Source organism: Cygnus olor, chromosome Z, assembly GCF_009769625.2.
Source record: "Cygnus olor isolate bCygOlo1 chromosome Z, bCygOlo1.pri.v2, whole genome shotgun sequence".
Lineage (NCBI taxonomy): Eukaryota > Metazoa > Chordata > Aves > Anseriformes > Anatidae > Cygnus > Cygnus olor.
Genome location: NC_049198.1, coordinates 24435548 through 24455354, shown reverse-complemented (window position 1 = coordinate 24455354; position 19807 = coordinate 24435548). Strand labels below are relative to the sequence as shown.

Genomic DNA, 19807 nt, shown 5'->3' with positions numbered 1-19807 from the left:
AAAGGTCCAAGTTTTATCTGCTGTTTTCTATCTCTGTTCTCTTCTTCTCCAAGCATTTCTAAAACATTTGAAGCTAATAGCTTTGACATTTCTCTCTGGGCCTGTTTTTTCTCTCTGGGCTTGTTTTAACCCCCATAATCTGTAGACTCTAGAGGTGAAAAAAAACACCTCAAATATAATGAGGTGAAAGAAATAAAACTACAGGGTAATGTCCTAGTAAGAACCCTTTCACATGCTTTTTCTAATAGCGTGCCATATTCTGTGAAGCTCTAGAAGAGTAGTTTAGAATAAGGTTTGCTTCAACACAGACTTCACTGCTCACTGGAACCAACAGGAGTTTTTCACCTACCTTCTGTGGACTGTGGACAAGAGATGTGCCAGTTTTACTACAGATACAGACATATTCATCCTACATTCAAACTTAACTGCATGCACACAAACATCATAGGAATAGCCCTTGAAAAAGCCACAGCTGTTTCTCACTTCAAGCATTAAATCCAGGTGGATTGTGTAACAACTCTTAAAGTTGTGCTGATTATTCCAATCTGAACACAGCCAACTTTTTTAAAATGCCTAAACCTGGGTGGATTAGGCCACCCTGGTTGGAAAATCTGACAAAATACATAACTTCATATAATTCCAGTTGGTTTAGACACATTGCAAATTGCTGGACTCTTACAATAGACACTGCATCGTCGCACCCTCTGCCAGCTAGGAAACTGGACTATTACACACAAACAGTTAAAAATATTGAATAAATTTACACATTAAGCTCACGTGGAAAATACACTCATCTTCTCTTCATCTAAGAGTGTTACTCTGACTCCCTCTTGTTTCTCAAGGACAAGAATAGAAATAGTCACAAGAAACTGAAAGCTCAGTTTTATGGACCTGTTTTGGAAAGCGATCCTTTTATTAAATACATGACATTTAACGTAAGCTTCCAATGAATTAAACTGCAAAGATCTGTGCCACATTATTTAGTATCTTCTGTTTAATCAATATGAATGCAAACTAATATTGTCCCTTAGTGAAGGATGAGGTATAATTATTTAAATCAATACTTACAATTTCATCACCTGGCACAGAAAACAAAGTTCCATTATCCAAATACCACTGTGCAGTTCCTGATGATATTATTTTCCTTTTTATTAGCATGGATAACACCACAAAAATATGCTGTTAGGTGAATCTACAAGCATGATCCTGTAACAAAATATGCAACTATAACCGATATCAATCAAAACTAAGGGAGCTAAAATGATTTCCAGCTCTTGTGATTTTATCATGAGTCATATGTGGTGTTTTGCTTGAGTCATATATTTAAGAACCTCAGCAGTGGTGCCTACAATTACATTTTATGATTTCATTACTGCTGCAAGGTTGAAAGGAATCTGCTTTTTACATATATGCATCTGTACATGAAGCATGCAGGTGACAGCCCTGGTAACATACCTGATTAGTGGGTATCAGATTTGGTTGCAAAAAAAGCAAGAGATTGTTACAAAAGTGCTTTTCATCTACTAATGATAATTTCTAGGTAACAATACACTAAGACCCACATATTTGACTTCCAACATGTCCTCTTTGCTATGTACTTTCACTAATGAGAGTACTCTTATTTTCTTTCTTTTAGAGAAAAACAAATGTTTATCTGTTTGACAGCTTATAACAGCAACACTATGACATTCCACCCACAAATAAGCCAGTACAAGTCAAAAACATCAAGAACACAGATGAAGCTAAATTTTCTGCTTCCCTTCTCCTCCCCTTTACTAACTCTATAGCCTTAAGAAACAACACTCATGCCTTTTCTGTCCCTGAAAACTTCTTCCTTCTTCTCCCTTCACTTTTGTCCTTCTTTCCAACACTTCTTACTCCTACTGTTCACATATAAGTAGTTTTGGTCATAAAATTTTGAAAAAAATCTCCTAATTCTGTTAGAAGTAGTATTCCAGGGATAGGAAAAAAATAAAAAAATAAAAAAAATAACCACTGTATCAAGCTAAAATGGTCAACAAATAAATTTAATGAATAGTAACAGTAAAAATATATATTGTTAAAAAACGTTATCCTGTTGCATGATTTCAAGACCTTTCAAATGCTAATTGAGATACATATGGTGGTAATAAGAATCAACATGGCCTAAGTTGGAAGGTGGGAGGGAAAGCACAGAGGTGCTTGCAATACGAGCATACATTTTAAAATTCAGCTCCTCTGAATATTTCTGCAACAATCAGTTAAATTCAATAGAGGAACACACAAAAAAAGTGTTTTTCCTGTCCCCATTTCCAACACTGAAAGCGTTAAAGCTCTCTGCAAAGCAGATTCAAGTAAGCATAGATTTAAGAATTCCATAGAGTTGAATGCAGTAAGAGATTCAGCCAATGATGAGCTCCTAGAGTACATTGTTATTTGCTAAAATAAGTACAATTGTGCTCTGGCTGCTATTCCTACAAGCATCCCCATCTGGTCTCAGAAAAATGAGGAGAAGCGTGATGCAATTCCATGGTACCCACATCCTCAAAGCCCAACACTCAACACCTAGGTGTCAGCAAGCTCTTATACAAGTTGTCTCAAATTAATTTCTTCATACACCAAGACCTGAAACTGGCTCCCTTTAACATCTGTTAATCTAATTGATCTCTATGAGCCTCCAAACAATTAAAGCTGTTGTTGCAGGGAGCAACCAGGAAAGAAATTTTACATACCTGAAGTTGGGCTGTTAGCAGAAAAAATGGACTGCACCCCACTCAGTGCTGCTCACTGAAATCCAGTTATTAAGCTGTGAAAACAAGCCCTAAATGAAGCTGATGGCCTCAGCTATTGGGCTGAGCTTGAAGTGCCATTACTGTCACTACAGTGATCATAAGCAGGGGAGGGACATTTCTCTAGTCACTAAATTTAACAAACGTGGAAGAAGGTACAAGGACCACAATCATGACAAAACAAAAATAAACAAAAATGTATTTTTTCCATTACACAAGAGCAGTTTTTAGCTAGTATGTATTAATAAGGAAAAGAAATTGAATCTAAGTCCCTGTTTAGATTCAAAATATTTTTGTAAAATGAGAAGTTTTGCAACAGATGAGCAAACTCATTTCATCATTTACACAGAATACTTCAGTGAATTTAAATTGTAAGTAACGTTTTATCCAAAAGAGAGAGAGAAGGTAGAACAGTGATATCCAGCACAGTATCAGCCACAGTTCCACAGACACTTATGTCTGTGTCTCTGCACAGTCATACACAACTCTCAATTTCAGATGGAATTCTCATACACCTATGATATATGCATATGGGTTTGCAGAGTAGGAGCCAAAATATCTTCTGTATCATCAGCATCCAGTATAAGGAAACTAACACTTCATCATAAGTTTCGGATCTCTAAGTCAGAACATCTCACAGCCTGAGAAAGCAAGCAAACCTGGCAGTTTTCTTCCAGTGTGACAGATTCATCTCTTGTACAGCTAATTTCTCTTCCTTTCTACAGCCTAGTTTTAGAACAACAATTTCATGAAGCTCTTTGCAAAATATTTTTGCTGTGTGTCTTCTATGCTTTCTACCTCAGTATTATGCTACCTACGCAACTAGGGCTACTGCTGTACTGAGGTGACGCCACCACCCCTAGAAGTTCCTCAGAAATTCTTGTAATACCCTAACAGATTACAAGCCTCAAACTTGGACACCCAAGAGTTTATTAGCTCACATCCTCACATCCTAGGGAGTGGGAGATAGTAGGAACAACAAGCATTATTTAGCTTGTGGGAGCCAGGGAATTAAAAACTTTTAATCTTTGTTTCTCTACGAAATCCCTATCTACCGGCTTTTGTTGTTGTTGTTTCCTTTCATTTGCTATTCATGGTCTTCATCTGCTTCTCTAATTTCCACCTACCCTTGTGAAATTCCAGAGTCACCTTTAAAAACAGGAATGTTTCTAAAAGTAGAGGCTTTGGTATTCATAAGGGAATGCAGAAACTCCTCCCTTCTCAATGGTATTGCTGAAGAGGACCTATGTATCCATGTATCTGAAATCTTTTTTTTTTCTGTTCCCTCCTCTCTCTCCTCTTTCTGGATGTTTCCTGAGAAACTATCATAATTATGGATACCTATTACTACATTTTCCATAATGTCAGCCAAGAATTCATCAGTTAAATAACTCTTTTCCTCCAATGACTGCAAACACTTCAAATGTGTCTTAATTATACTTCATAACAACTCTGAATTGAACTCAGTCAGCGTTACAATGTTACTGCCAGTAACTAGAGCTATTTGACACCACAACAGGTAAAATTATTAAAACTGCTCCAATGTAATCAGATTTCTTTTAAAGCTATTCAAATACCTGAAAATGCTCAAGATTTTTGACAGGCTTTCTGTAAGTATGAAATTCTGACTTCTGTGTCCAGGTGCATTTCAAAACAGCACTGAGGTTCTACACACATCTTTGGGCTCAGAAAGAGCTTTTAAATTATGGCCTTGCTAGACAATCATGTCATTAAATGTCATTTCACATCAGTTTAATAAGGTTGATCTCCCACGATTTTTTATGAAGTTAGTCTATTTCCTTTGAGCTTTTATTTATTTAGCTCATTTTCATTTCTGCTCTGCCTAGATTGAACTCTTTCATAGTGGAGCCAAAGTTGAGAAGAGAAAGATCTTAATTCATCATGAACATCATCTTCGCCACTGGCACAGTTCATATTTTTTCACTGGTTCATTAATAAAGAGTGACAGGGCAGCTGTGATGGGCACAACAGTAATGCACACCCACCATGAGAGCATCAGAATATGACAGACATGAATGAAAACAAATGATGCTCAGACATAGAACAACACAGTCATGTTTCAGACTGGAGAAAAAAAAAAAACATTAAAAACTATGTTTTTGTACTTCTCATCCTAACTCCCACATCCACTATTAAAAATGACACAAAAAAGCAGAAAATCTCAGATGGGGGAGGGGAAATTACAACCAGCCACTGCAACTCCTCTCCTCCCTGGAGAATATTTCTTCCTAGCAGTCATGCAGAAGACCTGTAGGCAGGAAGAGAATATAGGAGATGATGGGGTAAAACACACTGCCCTTCTCACTGCACCCTTGGTGATGACTGCAGACGCTTTCTTGAACTTCTCTAAACTGAAACAAACTGGTGCAGCATGGCAAGCGGGGCTGCACTTCTCCCAAGGACATCCAGGACTAGACTGGCTTTGGGCCTGGGCTATAAGGCGTTGGCCTACAGGAGGAATCACAGAATCATAGCTCCAAATTATCTGGTCCAACCATCCTCCTACTACCAATATTACCCAATAAACCATGTCCCTACACACCATGTTCAACCTTTTCTTAAACACCCCCAGGGACAGTGACTCCACCACCTCCCTGGCCAACCTGGAAGGGGCACTTCTTCCCAAAGAGGGTATCTGCACATGCAGAGTACCAAAAACAAAGTTATAAAAAGAAATGGCCTACCTAGTTAAGGGTCTACACAGTTGGCCAGGTAGTGTGATAGCTGTGAGTGGCCCAAGGAAAATGAGATGGCAGAACTTCAGTAGCATGGCAGAGGAATAGGTTAGATCATACCTTTGAAGGATACCATCACTGGAGCTTGGGATATAAGCATTATTCGAAGGTAGAATAATTTTTTACTATTAGATTCAAGGAAACATGGATAAACCAGTGCGTGGAAGCCCAGGGTAGACTTACAGACAAAGCTGTTGTGGGAGAAGGGCAGGAAAGAGTCCATTCTAAAATGTCTGAGACCCCTTGTATACATGTTGTGATAATGTTACCAGTACTGCAGATGGGAAACCAAAGCAGAGTCAAACGGTTTACTAAATGTCATACTACGACATTAAGGAGACAGAAGTAGAACCAACGCTGTCTTACATCATAATCACATGTTTTTTTAATAAGTTTGCAAGCCTCTTATATTCCTCCCATTTTCTAGCATAGAAAACATGTACCTTTGAAAGTGTCTCAGCAGCTAATACTATAGCTGAGATGAATAAACAGGACAAAATCAAGTTTTTCTAATCTGCACATATGCACACCCACCCATACCTAAACTTCCGTAAGTTTCATTTCTATTAAGGTCATTAAGCCAAGATGAGATATGGGAAACATAACATTAAAAGAGTGCCTGTCTACTTTTATGTTTAGAATGATTTATTTAATCGGTCCTAAAAGCTGAATTAGTGTTATAATAAATCAGATATCCAGAGTGCATGGCACAGTATTTCACAGACCACTAGAATTACCAACACTGTAAACTTCAACAATTTATTAGCATGCCTACTAGTACTGGACTGAGTTAGTATTTTTAGATTCCACCTAACTTTAAAATTAACATGAATATAATTTTAGTGCAATGAAGTTTTACATCAAATCATATGGCACTAACATTACACAAGACTAGTGACAAGATGAACTGTGTTTTGAGAAAATTTGCCGACAACACCAAACTTGGAGGAGTTGTAGACTCGGATGAGGGTGGAAAGGCCTTGCAGAGAGATCTGGACAGATTGGAGAGCTGGGCGATCACCAACTGCATGAAGTTTAACAAAAGCAAGTGCCGGGTCCTGCACCTGGGACGGGGCAACCCTGGCTATACGTACAGACTGGGTGACGAGACGCTGGAGAGCAGCCCCGCAGGGAGGGATCTGGGGGTTGTGGTTGACAGCAAGTTGAATATGAGCCAGCAGTGTGCCCTGGCAGCCAGGAGGACCAACCGTATCCTGGGGTGCATCAAGCACGGCATTGCTAGTCGGTCGAGGGAAGGGATTGTCCCGCTCTACTCTGCGCTGGTGCGGCCTCACCTCGAGTACTGTGTGCAGTTCTGGGCACCACAGTACAAAAAGGACATGAAACTGTTGGAGAGTGTCCAGAGGAGGGCTACAAAGATGGTGAAGGGCCTTGGGGGAAGACGTATGAGGAGCAGCTGAGGTCACTAGGCCTGTTCAGCCTAGAGAAGAGGATGCTGAGGGGGGACCTCATCGCAGTCTACAACTTGTTCGTGAGGGGGAGTGGAGAGGCAGGAGACCTATTCTCCGTAATCACCAGTGATAGGACCTGCAGGAACGGTGTTAAGCTGCGGCAGGGGAAGGTTAGGCTGGACATCAGGAAGAGGTTCTTCACCGAGAGGGGGTCGCACACTGGAACAGGCTCCCCAGTGAAGTAGTCACTGCACCAAGCCTTTCTGAATTTAAGAAGCGATTGGACTGTGCACTTAGTCACATGGTCTAAACTTTTGGGTAGACCTGTGCGGTGCCAGGAGTTGGACTTGATGATCCTTATGGGTCCCTTCCTACTCAGGTTATTCTATGATTCTATGCTACAAGCAGACAGCAATCTCTAGAGAAAGAGATTGTAATATATTACTAAAGGAGACCACAGGCCAAATTCTGCCCAGGACTGCACTCTACATATGTCTGTGCAAGACCTGTCAGCATATAACTATGAAAATGGTTTGAGAATATAAAGATAAACATTATTCTTAATGCTAAAAAGTTACTGCCACAGCTGATGTCTCATGTAGATTTGTTTCCTCTCTTTGCTAAACTTCCTTTCCATAGACCTTCCTGTACCTAACATTCAAGGCTGGGGATCAGGAAACTGATGTTTATCATGGACTCTGTTTTACAGTTAATTCCAGATCCAAGAAGAAGTGATCAAAAAAAGTTGAATTCTATCCTAAAAGAGAAGTGATCAGTTTTTAAAGCATTTGCTGAAGTGTAATGCAAGTTAGGGCACACTATTCCTGTTCACAGACTTCCTTTAATTAGAAGGGAGTGTGTACACAGCCTGATGACTAAAAGAAATAAAAATATATGGTATGAGGACTTTTCAATGGACAGTCATGTCATTTGGTCAGTTGTATTTTGATTCCCTTAGATATTGCAACTACAGACTAAGCAGTATCCCTTCTGTATGTCACAAGCACTGATATGCTAGCAGTCCTTCTAAAGTAGAGTCCCTCCAGCTACCAAGAAACCAGTCAACAATAAAAAATCAGTAATGAACAAAACCAGTCTGATAACCAACCATCAGAGGATGGGTTGGTGCAAATGCCAGGGAGGCAGACCCAGAAAATGTTTAAGTGCTTTAAATACAATGCTGTCTTGACATATGTACAGTTTTGACAGTTTCAGGAAGGGATATGAACTGTATCCAAGTTCCAGAGAAAAATATGCTCAACACAATCTGGAAAACTACTTGTATTTCAATAGATGTTTTCAACCTAGTATAGAATTTCCTTTTGTTATTCTCAGACTAAGCTTTTCCAATACACACGCACAAAATACATATTTATACACAGAGAAAATTATGTGGAGGGAAGGATTTTTTCCTCATTTAATAAAATCTTCAAGTCTTTGGAGACTATTCAGTTTTTCATTTTCTACTGCATTAAATTTTACCCCCAAAAGAAGCCTTACGAAAATATTTATCTTCCTGTATTATTTGTCCAAGACATGGATTTAAAAGTGATCCAGCCAACGACAATTGCAACCTTCTACAGACTACACAAAACTATTATGCTTTTACTACAAATAAATAAATAAGATATGACATGAAAAGTGCAAAACAAAAGAAAATCATCGGCCTACAGCAAATTTTGATTACAACACTACTCTTTCATGGGCATCTTTTAGCTTTTTAGGAAGTATATATAGCATAAGAAGATATTCCACTTTGGTCTGATACATTATTTCACCTCTTCCCATCTGTTCCTCCCATTTGTGCCACTGCACTGAAAGTTAATCACATTCACTCACCATTGCTTGTTTTTCCTTCTAAATCCTTCCGTGTTACCCAGGGTGCTCCAACTGCTGGGCTGAGGGCAGCTCCGCCCTATACAGCACTGCAATCACTTGATCACAGCACAGGACTTGGGTCAGGGATTCCCACCCACAAACATCAGTTAATAGTTGTCCTTGATTAAATCACACCTCCATTGATCTTGTGCTGTTTTAAAATCAATGAAGTTGGTATTTTGGTGGTTACCTGTTATTTGTAAAAAGTTCAGCTAGTAACATTTGCTCACCTGACAGCCCAGGCCAATCAGTTCTTAACTCTCAATGAATACTTTTTTCACAGTTTGCCTGCATAAATTTATTGGCAAAAAAATGTCTTTCTATGCTTCGATTCCACAATATATTCAGACACATGAGTTTGAACAGCCACCAATAAGTTATCTGCAAGCTTGCTTAGAGTCCCTAATGTCTCCCTCCTTTCAACAGCTTTGGAAAGCAATCTAACAGCTCCAACAGCTTAAGCTAAAAAGAGCCATGAGGACATAAGAAAAGAATTCCTCTGTGGGACAGAGAAAAAGGGTCAGTCAGTCTCAAGAAATGGAAAAGGAACTACTTCTTTTAAGCAGTTTGGTTCTCCTTGGACATAAAGTACTTGGCTCTGTCACTGAACTGTGCACGCTGTGCTGCTTTCTGTGCAAGGTATCCCTAATCACATCTGGTGTAGAAAGCATGATTCAATGAAAATAGTGGTGATTCCTCAAAATCAGTCCTACTGAAGCTACACAGATTTCTTCTAATTCTTTCACTGACAGCTTATTCTTAAAAATATCTTTTTCCAGAATTTACGATGGCCCTAAGCCATGGTTCCTAAGAAATGATAATGGTTATGATGGTTCCTAAGAATTGATTTGCATGCACAGGCCAACACATCTGCTTATCCTCAGACACATCTAGAGAGCACAACACACTGATCCCACATTTTTGAAATAAGTCACTGTGTTATAGTATATGGTAGAAAGAAGGAGGGGAAGAGAAAGGTAAAAAACAGTCTATCTAGCACATCTGAAAATGAGCTCAAGCCCTTTTTAGTTCCAGCAGCTGCCTATAATGGAAAAAATGAAGATTGGCTGTTGCCAGAAAAGCGGGCAGTAAGAAATAACAGATGTGAAGTTTCAGCAACATCATTGGCCAGTTCAGCCATACAAAGGCTTCGGAGCCGGGGTCCCCGTCGGGCTGCAGCATTCTCAGAGGTGTACTCACGTTTCGAGTGGCTGAACTATTCCTCTTCCTTCATTGAACTTACTCGGTGACCTCAGCTGTGAATGCAATTGTCAGGAAATATTCATATCCTTGCCACCATGTGTGGGCTGTGGGTAAAGGCTCTTTGATTAAAGTTAAATGTTATATCTTCCAAAATCATTTTAACATTTCTGTTCTCTCTTCATCTTTTCCCCTCACCCCTTTTTATTTCACAAACACTTAGGGTGAGCAGGGCAAAGACAAGTCCTTCAACACAAGATCTTATTACACAAGGCTCACAAAGAAAATAAGATCAAAGAAACCAATCTAATATAGTGGGTACATTTTTAAGAGAAAGGGTAGTGGGTGAAAAGTGCCCTTCAAACAGTCAACTCCAATTACAGAAGTCATTTTCAAAGAAAAATGAAGTTGTTTGACAGAGTTTAAAGGGGAAATCATGAACTCAACATCTGCAGAATATATCACATCAAGAGCAACTTTCGTCAGCTTAATATGAGAGATTATGTGGACTTGCATTTAAATGAAGTAAAATGGAAGCTATATTTAGGCATCAGAAATATGCCTTGAAAATGCAATGTGGATCACAAAGATGACTGCTCCTTCAGTGAAGCCAATTATAAAGCAATTTTTTGAAAATATACTTCCAGTGAAGACTGCAACAGCAGCAACAGCAGCAGAAATGAAGTTGAGCTGTCATGTCCTTTGCAAGCCATTGTTCTGGAATGTTCAAAACCTGGTTGTAAAATGCAACTCTTAAAAAGCACATGTTTTCATGCTATGTCTCATCTGGTGTATTTATTACTTTTTGCAGAAAAAAAAAACTGAAATCCCTCTCTGCACCTACTTCCAGCTGCTTATTCCCTGTTTGCCCCTTGTGTTACATCTAGCAATTTCACAGCCACAGGACAAGCCAGCCCAACAAAGTTATCTGATGTAGTTTTACTTCCCAGGTAGTTAGATTTTTTTTTTACTCAATCAGCTGCTTACCTTGAACTCACCTTGTGGCTGGGGGCTGATGCAAGAGAGGGGAAGGAACAGGCTGAAGCAGTACTGCCCCTTTTGGCATCAGCCTGCAGTTGCGTAAGTCCAGATGCAACATTAAACCATGCTCTGTACAGTATTACTAGCCTACTGCTGGCAGAATCGATACTCAAATGTCTTCAGGATTCCACATTACACAATAAGTCCCTGAGACTTAGTATCACTGCATGAGAGAAATTCTGCAGGCACTGCAACGGCACCTGAAGGAAGCCACAGACATTAAAACAGTGAAAAACACTGAGGGCACAGTATCTGAAGCAAGCACCTTGCAAGCTACACAGACAAAAAGTGTAAGAAACAATCAACTTTCCTAATACCACTTAGCGAGTTAATAATAGTCATGGAAATAGAATGTGAGGGTCATGACAGGCAGCCCTATCCTCTATGCCACACTCCTTCCTGCGGCTGCAATTGCTGTTTACTCACTGTTGGCAGCATGGCACCTCCATGTCAAGAGCTGTGCTAAATTCCAGAAATAACAAAATTAAAATTAGCCATTGTATTTGTTACTCCATAAGCAAATTATCAGTTCAGCCTGGTTTACAGCATCTGAAAGTTCCCACTGACCTCCCAAAGAAAGAACTCCAAACCTTCAGATTTTCCTGGCTTAGAAACTCAACCTCTGTTTCCTTTTATTTACCATCAGAGAGGAGAAAGGGGAAAAAGGCCTATTGCTATTTCTGTTTCTATTAAATTGAGGTGCGACACAGTTTTAAGTTAGTGTTTTAATATCACCTTACAGTTCTCCAAAGAAGGAGCATACAAAGACCAATTACATGAAAAATAAAAAACAGGCACCGCCCCCCCCCACTCACCACCACCCACACACAGAAAAGAGGTAGCTCATATAGGAAAAGCAGTACAAATATATAACTTCCTATTTACTCTGGCTCTTAACGAAAACAAGTAAAACCTGCAAGACTGGCTACAGATCTGGTTTTGATGGGGGGTGGGGTGTGGAAACTGTACTGTTATGTACAGAATACTTAACTGTATTGATATACACAAAACCATAAATCCCAAACCAAACACAAAACCAATTCCCTGTCCTGATCTGTATTCTGCTGTGAGCTCTGTGAGCTATGCTGGACTAACATACTGTGACCTTTCAATTACATCAAAACCATTAACGTTTTATTAAAAATGCTTTATTAAAAACCTAAGATATAATCCCTTACATCATAAAAACACTGTCATGAGGCAGATGAAGTTCAAACATGGATAAGATGACATCTGGAACACCACGAGCAAACTATGGCTTTCCTTCTTATGAGGGCCATCAGGACACAAGGAAAGGCCTTCAGAAAGACACTCTACTTGCTTTCCTTTACCTTGGTTTCTCCCAGTTGTTTCCAAGGCTGGAAGCACAACTCTTATCCTCCAAAGCTAACTGGGATCTACGCATGAGAGCTAGGTAAGTATTGTCACCTGGACAGGCTGGCTGTTCAGAACATGTAGTTTTCACATTTTTCAAGTTTTAGATCTGTAGTTTTAGGTCTACACAGAGCTAATCTTACTAACCATGCAATTTTACCATCGCCACTGTATGTATCCCTCTACATAGACTTCCCATCTGCTAATGCTGACAGCTGGTCTTTGTTTAAGTTAGTTTCACACTCTTAATGCATGTGCTGGTATTTTTGTTATGTTGCTAAGCTCTACAGAGCTCTTAACTGGTCCAAGGCACATTACTATAAAATTAGTCATACCTGTAAAGGTATCCAAGAAGCAATTTTAAATTAATAGAAGTGTCTTTATTCTTAACTAGCAACTTCTTAAAGAGCATCAAACTTGTAAGACTGAATACCTATATCTGCAGTTGCATAATGCTGCATAAACTGTCTATGCTCTATCACAGCCAGCCAAACTACCATACAGTACACAGTTTTCACCCCCACACTTCAGTTTTTATCCCTAGCAACTGCTATGAAAAGTGTGGTATATCATCTCACTGGTCCATAGTATGAGCAAGGTTCCAACATAAGAAAAGTTGGTGCTTCAGCTTTTTCCCATTCAACAAAACACTTACTCATCTTCTTAGTTTCTAAACAAACAGCATTTTAGCCATATTTTGATGACCCTTAAGCATATCCTCTGATTCTGTGATGAATCAGGGCCCCATATCAGAGCATCCCACCAGAAAGGCTATGGTATTAATCATAAAATAACAAATATCAGCACTCTGTAAAGGAGGAAGTGATTTCAGTTTGAAGTTATGCAATCAAATGTCAGTAAAAAATCACAAGTAACTTCACATGAACTATGTTGTTTATAAGATTACTTTTAAGCACGTTTGAGTCACCCACAAGCAGCAGTCACAAGCAATTTTTTAGAGTTACTTTTAAAAACCTTGTACGTATTTTCTTTGTTTCCCTTACACTATAGGTACGTTTAGCTTGACAGAAGGATAGTTTTTTGTTTCAGAATACCTGGGGCAAGTGACTTCTGAAGAATGGGCATATGGTATTAACAGAGCCCATACATGAAGAGGCACAGACCAGAATTCTCCCCTGTACACTGTAAAGAAACTTTCCAATAGCTTCAGCTTTTTATGGGATCAAACGCTACATACACCAGAGTGGTACCTGTTGGATTAACACACCTGTTTCAACTCAGTGGCACAGTTGTGTGTTGTGAAAGACTTAACTTACACAGAGCATGAATAAACGTGTCACGCTGTCACACAGACAAATGAAGCCACATAAATCCGTATACATGTGGGTATCTCAGTGAGGTTGAGAGTGGTTAATGAGGTTCAATATAGTCTGAATTCCTTTTTTCTTAGTTCTTTGTGATCCTGAAGTTTACTGTGGCTCCTAATAAGTCTACACTTAAGAGCAAGGGCAAGGGCAAAACGTGGATTTATCTCTAGGAACCTTAATGTTGTTCAGTCTTCCTAACAACTCTGATCATGTATTCACCATGACCAAAACTATCCTAGATAACTGAGTACATTCAAAGTGAGCAAGGATCTGTAATATTTATTTCAGAGTACCAGATGAACTAATGTAAACATCAGACTTATTTTTTAGGACTCTTGAATGCCCTGGGAAACACTTACAGAAGAAGGAAAGAACAAGTTTCATTCTGTCTGAGGAGAAAGGAAAAGGGGGATGTAAAGTGCACAGGAACTATCAATTCACTCCACAAGTGCACCAGTGACACCATGAATACAGCCCTTTAGACCTGAGAATTGGGAGGTTAGGAGGAGGGATTAAGACAGCAGGCAAAAAGGAAGTATGCAAAATTAACTGAAAAATTCACTTAAAACTCACTTAAGTGCTTCTCCTGGTAAAATACAGGCAAAAATAGAAAGGTGATAGTAAAATAGAATTACACGAACGTAAATGATGTCCTGAACTGATAAGTTCCTTCAAAGTTTGAAAGAAACAGCACTTCTAGATATTAAGAACTATTCAAATACAACTCTCAGAGGTCATAAAGGGCAAAAAGGGAAGACAAAGACAAGGCAAGAGTTTCTCACTGTACATTTTCTCTGCTCTTGGTCACCAGAGTCAATAGCATGCACAACTGAATCTGTGGGTGCTAAAAACTTACATTGGCTGCCAACAGCATTGGAATCAAACAAGATTCCATAAATACAAAGTATTTCACATGTCTTGGCTTGGCTATGGAAATCAGAGGAATAGAAAAATATGTTATTCCAAATAACCATCTCTTGGCGAAAAAAATGCAGTTGCTTTTTGAAAGATTTTTATTATTATTATTAAAGATTATTAACACTTGGTGTGTTTAGCTCTGCACTTATAAGGCTCTCTTTGCCAGTCTAGCTCTACAGTCAGGGAAGTGCAAATAACATATTTATAAACACATTAGTAAAGAAAATTCACTTGAAAAAGTAACTGAAATCTTTAAAGTCCTTTCTCAGACTCCATGTTCCCTTTTAGTCACAGCAGGTACATAACTGGCACACAGGATGTAAAGGACCTACAAAATGATCTGTCTTTAGAAAGGACACCATAATTTTCAGATAGAATTCAGGGAATTAAGAACCATAGACATAAGGTTGGGGGGTTAAAGAAAGAAAAAAAAATCAGCTTGCAGTAATTTATTAACTCACCATTAGGTTTCCATGTATTGTGGAACAAGATCTGACTTTATATGTCTTAGTGTATACACTGCCATGATTCTGATAAGTCTGTATTTGGTATCACTCATTTAATACAACAGATCATGTTTATGTTACTGAAGCATAGACTAAACTACTTGAAATAGTTTTAGTCATTCAAGTTCAGTATTTTTTTAACTCAAGGTGGTGGATAGCGAGGAGATTTCACTCATCAAAAGCAGCCGTTGACACTACCTCCTCTTTGCTTTCTTAAAATCGATGCTTAAAATATCAGACGAATACTCTGAGTAGAATTGTGGTGCTCACAAAAAAGAGAAATATTTAAAAGGAATAGCCTGTTGCATATCCTCCAACCCTCAAACAGCAGTCAAGCTTACGAGGTAGACAGCATGTGGAAATACTAGATAATATAATCTGAAGTTCTTTTACTCACCAGTGTTCCACGTCCTTAGGTTTTGGTCAACCACTTCAGAAGACTGGCAATACCTAGAGAAATAATTGACGTAAAATGTAAGAAAGGTACAGAGCCAAAAACATTAAAACAATATTTATGATTAGTTTCTAGTGGCTAGAATGGCACAACTCCACTCACAAGAGACTATAAGCATGCGGGTAACATTTCACTACCATGACACTTTTGCTTTGCTAGAAATGTAGCATTCTGGACCTCACTCCAAACCACCAAGTCACTAAAAAAAATACGCACGTGCGAAGGAGTAACACATAAACCACTAACCATGCTCAACATTGCATCTTCTTCTCTTCCTCTATTTTACTAATATGTGCCAAGTTTTGGAAATAAAATTAAAATGGTTTGTATATAACATTCAAATTCATAACAATGTTTTAAAGTTAGACGTGACTTAGGAAGAACTACAAAAGATCCTAAAACAGTGAAATACAAAACTGAACTATGTAGCAGGCTCAACCCCTAAAGCTTAAGAAGCGTACATCCAGACCCCTTCTACCACCACTCCACAGATATATCATGAAACTCAGCAAAGAGACATGTAGCCCTCTACCTGTGTTGGACTCATCCCTTTACAGACTGAGGACTGACTAGCTGGGGAGCACCTCTGCTGAAATAAAGCTGGGGGCCCGGGTGGCGAGCAGGCTAAATGTGAGCCAGGAGTTAGCCCTGGGTGATAACATGGAAGGCCAAGAATATCCTGGGGTTTACCCTACGGGCAAAACTCCCATTAATAAGAGATTATTCCCCTTTCCCAGCCCTCCTGAAATACATAACTAGAACACCACATAAGTTTTGGATACCCAGTAGCAAAAATATAAAAAAAGGTAATAAAATAAGGTGACAAGTGTAGGTAAGGTTGATTCAGTGATGCTGAACAAGATTTCCCACTTCCCACAATAATAACGAATTCTGAGTATTTATACACACATCCACAGAGGATATATGAAGAACCTCCCCTTTTATACAAGAACAAACTGAGATGGAAGATCAGCAGACTCATTAGAGGTGTGATTTGGCTTTTGAGGATATGATTTTACAAGGGAAAATCTGCACAGAACTCTTAACAAAGCATGCTGCTGATGGCAGAGGAAAACACACTGGGAGCACTGGAGAGTCAAGCAAGGCTTAAAATTACCTCTGGATTCCCAGTACATGGAACATTCCACCAAAAATATATATATATATATATAAATAAAAAAGAAAGTAGCTGTGATTATTCCAACTTTTCCCTTCTGTCTTAAAGGTAGTTAACATGGCAATGAAAATACTGCAGCGTTAGCAGAGACAGAGAAACTACATTTCATGAACAAAAAGGCCAAATTGTTTTCCTTTAGACTCAAGCACCTAAATGCATGGTCAGTTTTAAGTAGGCAAAATCAATGGATTTCTGGGACAATTACAATTAAGTTGTGTTTTTAAGGAAGTTTCTTCACACAGAGTCTTGGCTCCCTAAGAAATGGATAAAACACAGACGGGAAGACAGGATCAGCCCATAGAGATGGCAGTAGAACAGCTTTCTCTACCTGCCTAATACACAACAATTATTTTTCTCACCCAAACACAATAACAGCAGCAAAAATAGAGGAGAGTAAGTACTAGATTAAAAAGGAGAGAGTCTTTTTTGAGATTACATTTGTGACAAAGCAAGAAGAAACTGCACACGCCTTCCATTCTCTCATCACCACACAGGCAGTGTGCGTTTTCCTCTATTCCACAGATGGCCAACACTCAACCCAAATCCTCCCAAACAAATCTGAATGAGAAAAACACATTTGTACATTTGATCTGTCTCTCAGGAGCTCTTTCTTATAAATTTCAAAATAGCTCAGATGGAGTTCTACAACAGTTGACAAAAACACGTAAAATCTATTTCAACTAAATTAACCTTAAATCTTGCTGCAGTAATTCCCTCCCTCCATCCAAAGAAAATACAACGTTCTTAATTTTTAGCTACTTTCTTATTTGCATGGAGAAATGTTTCAGTGCAATTCATGGAGAAAGAGTCTTCTATACTGTAGACCATGCAAGACCATTGATCTAAACTTATTTACAGTCAACGGGGGAAGCAAATAAGCTGGACACTGTTAACAGAACACAGCTATTTTGGTAACTTACCCTTGTCACATACCCTGACTTTCTACACAACAGGAACAGGGTATACTCAGGCTCCCCAGCAAAAATGGAAAAAAATAATACAGATATATCCGCTGTATCTTAAAACATCCTTTTCAAGTAGCTTTTTCTTTAGATACACTACTGTGTGATACTTCCATGTATTATACAACAGCAAGTATTCCAATCAAAGAAATATTTACTTACTTCAGGAAAGTCTGTATGACCAATTATGTCACTATGAATAGAAATAATTCATTCAATGGGTTCTTTGTCTTTTGCTATCAATGCAGAACAGTATAAAATAATAATAAAAAAAAAACATACTATTTTATAGGCGTCATTAAGGCTAGCTTCAGATATAACAGCAGAACAAGAACGGGAAAACATTTTCTTTGGGGTTATACTATTAGCAGATTAGAAACCTCTAAATTAATTACAATAAACAAGAGAGGAAAATAACAGCTTAAGATACATAATAGTTTGTTGTTTTTTTTAACATGTTTTCCCATGCTATTTTCTTTTCCACATACACAAGAAAAAAAAAATTGCAGTTCTTCTAGCATTTCTCCAGTATAATCTACCTAATTTGTTCAATCTAGATCATACTATATATCTACAGACACATAATTCAAAGTTCAAAGCAGCATACCATGCTAAGCAATAAAATTTACAAGTTATTTCAACGAGAACAAAAAAATCTCATTTTTTTACACTACAAAAAACATTTCACCCAAATGCACCTGCCCTGAAGTTTACACCTAATAAAACCCAGATGTACTCTTAATATGCTGCTGATCCATGTTCTTAATTCCTGTTTTCCCATCACACCACCTTAACCAAGAAAGTGGTACAGCCTAGTTTTACACGTCATTAAAACGTTTAAACCAAATACTACATTTTTATAATCCTAGCAATTCCCACAAAACCAAACAGAATAAATACAGCAGCATTAACAGACCTGCACTGTGAATGAAAGATCCCTCTTAGCCCATTACCTAATACAATAAGCACCTGAGAGATCAGTGAATCAAATTACCACATTTATTTAACAAGTCTTATTACTAACTGAAACAAAAGATATGCAAATTAATTTTAGTGAAGTTATTCATTAAAGTGAGTTACATCCTACAGTGTTTATTTCACTTAAATTTAAAACTTTATTTGAAATAAGTAATATGAAACATCAGCTACGAGTCCGATCCCACATTCACTGAAATCACTGGGAGTTCTTACCTTTGATATTAACTGTGAGGATAAAACGACATAAATTGTTTACTTTCAGGGCTGTGTAAAAGCACTTAGCAAGTCCACTTTTACAACACACTTCCTAAGTCACATCTCCATGTCACAGACAGGGACAGCAAAGCAAAAAGGCAAGTCACCCTCACACGACAGCACTGCGAGTTACACCACAGTCAATACTTTGGACTTGCTCCATTAAACACATCACTTCTGACAACTCAAGAGCAACTGAACACCTTCCCTCATTAAGACAGCCAAACTTAGCGAGCAGCTTTGCAGTAATCCCTTCAACAAGAACACGTCCCCAGTCACCAAAAATGTCCTTGGCCCCATTTTGGACAGAAAGATGCTCTAGGCGGCTGCAGCTCGGCCACTACCATGAGTGGCTAGACAAGAAGCAATTGAGAAAGCAGCTCTATCACACTGCTGTCATTGGCACAGTGACAGAATTGTGTCCCATGGACAGACTAGTGCTCATCACCAGGCACAAGAAGACACCAGGTCAGCCTGTAACAGCGGGGAGCAAGCTGGGAACAGGCAGACCTGTAACACCACTCCAGTACGGTCTGTCAGCTCCAGCTGGGCTGAAACAAGCCCCTGGGCTGACATACAAAGGTGAGGAGAGGACCCAGGGGAGGCTGAGCAGGGATGGCGAGGCCCATCAGTGCCTTCAGGGGCCCTGACATTTGTTTGCTAATTAAATACTCTTACCAGTAGCATGTTCTTCAGCAATGAACTTGAAACACTTGGTTGGCTCAGGCTATTCTTCTTCCTAAATGTCAAATGGTTTAATAAATAACAACTTCTGAAGAGTATTATTAGCATCCAAATTA

General features: G+C 38.8%; 1 protein-coding gene across 4 annotated transcripts in view; it reads right to left on the bottom strand.

Moving 5' to 3' along the window:
- The window catches only part of LHFPL2 (LHFPL tetraspan subfamily member 2), a 140367-nt gene that overhangs the window by 45828 nt on the left and 74732 nt on the right, over positions 1-19807 (bottom strand). For 2 of the 4 annotated variants that reach the window (XM_040541615.1, XM_040541611.1), the window contains exon 2: positions 15579-15631. The gene's annotated coding sequence lies outside the window, so the exon portion shown is untranslated. Of the gene's footprint in view, positions 1-349; positions 382-15578; positions 15632-19685; positions 19742-19807 lie in introns of those variants that run through there. The other 2 variants (XM_040541613.1, XM_040541616.1) reach the window with 2 other exon arrangements.